We start from the raw sequence: 6,000 nt of genomic DNA, 5'->3' as shown, positions 1-6,000 counted from the left end.
ATTTCTGTGATGAGCTACTTTCCAATTCGAGAGAAGGCACAATTACCTCATCAAGTTCTACTTTCCTCCCACTCAATTCTTTTGAGAGAAACTCCTTCTCCAGAAAGGATCCATTCTTAGCAACGAATATCTTGCCTTCGGATCTGTGATAGAAGGTGTACCCAACAGTCTCTTTTGGGTATCCTATGAAGACGCACTTCTCCGATTTGGGTTTGAGCTTATTAGGCTGAAACCTTTTTCACATAAGCATCGCAACCCCAAACATTAAGAAACGACAGCTTAGGTTTCTTGCCAAACCACAGTTTATACGGTGTCGTCTCAACGGATTTAGATGGTGCCCTATTTAACGTGAATGCAGCTGTCTCTAATGCATAACCCCAAAATGATAGTGGTAAATCGATAAGAGACATCATAGATCACACCATATCTAATAAAGTACGGTTACAGCGTTCAGACACACCATTACGATGTGGTGTTCCAGGTGGCGTGAGTTGTGAAACTTATTCCGCATTGTTTTAAATGAAGGCCAAACTCGTAACTCAAATATTCGCCTCCCTGATCTGATCGTAGAAACTTTATTTTCTTGTTACGATGATTCTCAACTTCACTCTGAAACTCTTTGAACTTTTCAAATGTTTCAGACTTGTGTTTCATTAAGTAGATATACTCATATCTGCTCAAATCATCTATGATGATGGTAAGAAAATAACGATACCTGCCGCGAGCTTGAACACTCATCGGACCACATACATCGATATGTATTATTTCAAGTAAGTAAGTGATCCATTGTTCCGGAGAACGGAGCCTTAGTCATCTTGCCCATGAGGCATGGTTCGCAAGCATCAAGTGATTCGTAATCAAGTTATTCCAAAAGCCCATCAGCGCTTTACACCAATATGACCTAAACGGCAGTGCCACAAATATGTTGCACTGTGATTATCAACTTTTCATCTTTTGGCATCAATATTATGAATATGTGTATCACTACGATCGAGATTCAATAAACCATCCACCTTGGGTGTATGACCACAAAAGGTTTTATTCATGTAAACAGAATAACAATTATTCTTTGACTTAAATGAATAACCATATTGCAATAAACATGATCCAATCATATTATGCTCAACGCAAACACCAAATAACATTTATTTTAGGTTCAACACTAATCCCGAAGGTAAAGGGAGTGTGCGATGGTGATCTTATCAACCTTGGAATCACTTCCAACACACATCATCACTTTGCCCTTAACTAGTCTCTATTTATTTTCCAACTCCCGTTTCGAGTTACTACTCTTAGCAACTGAACCAATATCAAATACCGAGGGGTTGCTATAAACACTAGTAAAGCACACATCAATAACATATATATATCCAATATACCATTGTTCACTTTGCCATCCTTCTTATCCGCCAAGTATCTTGGGCAGTTCCACTTCCAGTGACCATTTCCTTTGCAGTAGAAGCACTTAGTTTCAGGCTTGGGTCTAGCTTTGGGCTTCTACATGGGAGTGGCAACTTGCTTTCCATTCTTCTTGAAGTTCCCTTTCTTTCCCTTGCCCTTTTACTTGAAACTAGTGGTCTTGTCAACCATCAACACTTGATGCTTTTCTTGATTTCTACCTTCGCTGATTTCAGCATCGCAAAGAGCTCGTGAATCATTTTTGTCATCCCTTACATATTATAGTTCATCACGAAGTTCTATTAACTTGGTGATAGTGTCTAGAGAATTTTGTCAATTGCTATCTTATCTGGAAGATTAACTCCCACTTGATTCAAGAAATTGTAGTACCCAGACAATCTGAGCACATGCTCACTGGTTGAGCTATTCCCCTCCATCTTGTAGGCAAAGTACTGTCAGAGGTCTCATATCTCTAGACACGGGCATGAGTATGAAATACCAATTTCAACTCTTGGAACATCTCATATGCTTCATGGCGTTCAAAATGTTTTTGAAGTCCCGGTTCTAAGCCGTAAAGCATGGTGCACTAAACTATCAAGTAGTCATCATACCGAGCTTTTGTCAAACGTTCATAACGTATGCATCTGCTCCTGCAATAGGTCCGTCACCTAGCGGTGCATCAAGGACATAAATCTTTTGTGCAGCAATGAGTACAATCCTCAGATCACGGACCAAGTCCACATTATTCTTACTATCATCTTTCAACTTATTTTTCTCTAGGAACATATCAAAAATAAACGGGGAGCTACATCGCGAGCTATTGATCTACAACATAGTTATGCAAATACTATCAGGACTAAGTTCATGATAAATTAAAGTTCAGTTAATCAAATTAATTAAGAACTCCCACTTAGATAGACATCCCTCTAATCATCTAAGTTATCACGTGATCCATATCAACTAAACCATGTCCGATCATCACGTGAGATGGAGTAGTTTTCAATGGTGAACATCACTATGTTGATCATATCTACTATATGATTCACGCTCAACCTTTCCGTCTCAGTGTTCTGAGGCCATATGTGCATATGCTGGGCTCGTCAAGTTTAACCCGAGTATTCTGCGTGTGCAAAACTGGCTTGCACCCGTTGTATGTGAACATAGAGCTTATCACACCCGATCATCACGTGGTGTCTCAGCACGAAGAACTGTCGCAACGATGCATATTCAGGCAGAACACTTATACCTTGAAATTTTAGTGAGAGATCATCGTATAATGCTACCGCCGTACTAAGCATAATAAGATGCATAAAAGATAAACATCACATGAAATCAAAATAAGTGATATGATATGGCCATCATCATATTGTGCTTTTGATCTCCATCTCCAGAGCACCGTCATGATCACCATCGTCACCGGCTTGACACCTTGATCTCCATCGTAGCATCGTTGTCGTCTTGCCAGCTATTGCTTCTACAACTATCGCTACCGCTTAGTGATAAATTAAAGCAATTACATGGCGATTGCATTTCATACAATAAAGCAACTACCATAAGGCTCCTGCTAGTTGCCGATAACTTTTACAAAACATGATCATCTCATACAACAATTTATATATCATCACGTCTTGACCATATCACATCACAGCAAGCTCTGCAAAAACAAGTTAGACGTCCTCTACTTTGTTATTGCAAGTTTTACATGGCTGCTCTGGGCTTCTAGCAAGAACTATTCTTACATACGCATAAAAACCACAATGATTTTTCGTCAAGTGTGATGTTTTAACCTTCAACAAGGACCGGGCGTAGTCAAACTCGATTCAACTAAAGCTGGAGAAACAGACACCCACTAGCCACCTGTGTGCGAAGCACGTCGGTAGAACCAGTCTCATGAACGCGGTCATGTAATGTCGGTCTAGGCCGCTTCATCCAACAATACCGCCGAATCAAAGTAGGACATGCTGGTAAGCAGTATGACTATTATCACCCACATCTACGCATAGACCTGGCTCAGATGCCACTGTTGGGGAATGCAGTATTTCAAAAAATTCCCTACGATCACGCAATCTATCTAGGAGAAGCCTAGCAACGAGCGGGGAGAGTGTGTCCACGTACCCTCGTAGACCGAAAGCGGAAGCGTTTAGTAATGCGGTTGATGTATTTGAATGTCTTCGTGATCCAACCGATCAAGTACCAAACGCATGGCACCTCCACGATTTGCACACGTTCAGCTCGGTGACGTCCCTCGAACTCTTGATGCAGTTGAGGCCGAGGGAGAGTTTTGTCAGCACGACGGCGTGGTGATGGTGATGATGAATATACGGGCGGAGAGCTTCGCCTAAGCACTACGACGATATGACCGAGGTGTTGAACTGTGGAGGGGGGCACCGCACACGGCTAAGAGATTGTCTGTTGTGCCTTTGGGGTGCCCCTGCCCCTGTATATAAAGGAGGAGGGGAGGAGGCTGGCCACCAGGAGCGCGCCAAGGAGAGGGGAGTCCTACTAGGACTCCAGTCCTAGTAGGATTCGGCCCCACCCTTTTTTCCTTCTACCGGAGGGGGGAAAAGGGAAGGAGAGGGAGTAGGAGAAGGAAAGGGGGGGGGCGCCCCCTTCCCAAGTCCAATTCGGCCTCCTCCCTTGTGGGGGGGGGGGCACACCAGCCCCTTGTGGGCTGGTTAGCCTCCCTCCTATGGCCCATAAGGCCCATATCTTTCCCTGGGGTGTTCCGGTAACCTCCCGGTACTCCAAAAAAATGCCTGAATCACTCGGAACCATTCCGATGTCCGAATGCAACCTTCCAATATATGAATCTTTACCTCTCGACCATTTCGAGACTCCTCGTCATGTCCATGATCTCATCCGGGACTATGAACAAACTTCGGTCATCAAATCACATAACTCATAATACAAATCGTCATCGAAAGTTAAGTGTGCGGACCCTACGGGTTCGAGAACTATGTAGACATGACCGAGACACATCTCCGGCCAATAACCAATAGCGGAACCTGGATGGTCATATTGGATCCTACATATTCTATGAAGATCTTTATCGGTCAAACCGCATAACAAGATACGTTGTTCCCTTTGTCATCGGTATGTTACTTGCCCGAGATTCGATCGACGGTATCATCATACCTAGTTCATTCTCATTACCGGAAAGTCTCTTTACTCGTTCCGTAATGCATCGTCCCACAACTAACGCATTAGTCACATTGCTTGCTTGGCTTATAGTGATGTGCATTACCGAGGGGGCCCAGAGATACCTCTCCGACAATCGGAGTGACAAATCCTAATCTTGATCTATGCCAACTCAACAAACACCATCGGAGACACCTGTAGAGCACCTTTATAATCACCCAGTTACGTTGTGACGTATGGTAGCACACAAGGTGTTCCTCTGGTATTTGGGAGTTTCATAATCTCATAGTCAGAGGAACATGTATAAGTCATGATTAAAGCAATAGCAATAAAACTAAATGATCCTTATGCTAAGGTAACGGATGGGTCTTGTCCATCACATCATTCTCTAATGATGTGATCCCATTCATCAAATGACAACACATGTCTATGGTCAGGAAACTTAACCATCTTTGATTAACGAGCTAGTCTAGTAGAGGCATACTAGGGACACTTTGTTTTGTCTATGTATTCACACATGTATCAAGTTTCCGGTTAATACAATTCTAGCATGAGTAATAAACATTTATCATGATATAAGGAAATATAAATAACAAATTTATTATTGCCTCTAGGGCATATTTCCTTCATGACCGTAGTTTGAGGAGTTCATGTATTCACTAAGTGTTAATGCTTTGGTCCGGTACTCTATTAAAAGGAGGCCTTAATATCCCTTAGTTTCCAATAGGACCCCGCTGCCACGGGAGAGTAGGACAAAATATGTCTTGCAAGTTTTTTTCCGTAAGCATGTATGACTATATTCGGAATACATGCCTACATTACATTGATGAATTGGAGCTAGTTCTGTGTCACCCTATGTTATAACTGTTGTATGAGTAATCGCATCCGACATAATTATCCATGACTGCTCCAATGCCTACGAGCTTTTCACATATTGATCTTTGCTTAGTTACTTTTCCGTTGCCACTGTTACAATTACTACAAAACTGCTACTGCTACTTTTGCCACTGTTACCGTTACTTCCATACTACTTTGCTACTAAATACTTTGCTGCAGATATTAAGTTATCCAGGTGTGGTTGAATTGACAACTCAGGTGCTAATACTTGAGAATATTCTTTGGCTCCCCTTGTGTCGAGTCAATAAATTTGGGTTGAATACTCTACCCTCGAAAACTGTTGCGATCCCCTATACTTGTGGGTTATCAAGACTATTTTCTGGCACCGTTGCCGGGGAGCATAGCTCTAGTCTTTGAGTCACTTGGGATTTATATCTGTTGATCACTACGAGGAACTTGAAAGACAAAAAAACCAAGATTTATCCCTCAACTATGAGGGGAGGTAAGAATCTGCCATCTAGCTCTGCACTTGATTCACCTTCTGTTATCAGTAAACTTGCGACACCTAAACCTGCTTCTGCTATTGATTCTGATATGTCGCATGTTATTGATGGTGCCACTTCTGCT

This window comes from Triticum aestivum, chromosome 6D, assembly GCF_018294505.1.
Source record: "Triticum aestivum cultivar Chinese Spring chromosome 6D, IWGSC CS RefSeq v2.1, whole genome shotgun sequence".
Classification (NCBI taxonomy): domain Eukaryota; kingdom Viridiplantae; phylum Streptophyta; class Magnoliopsida; order Poales; family Poaceae; genus Triticum; species Triticum aestivum.
This window is presented reverse-complemented; position numbering follows the sequence as displayed.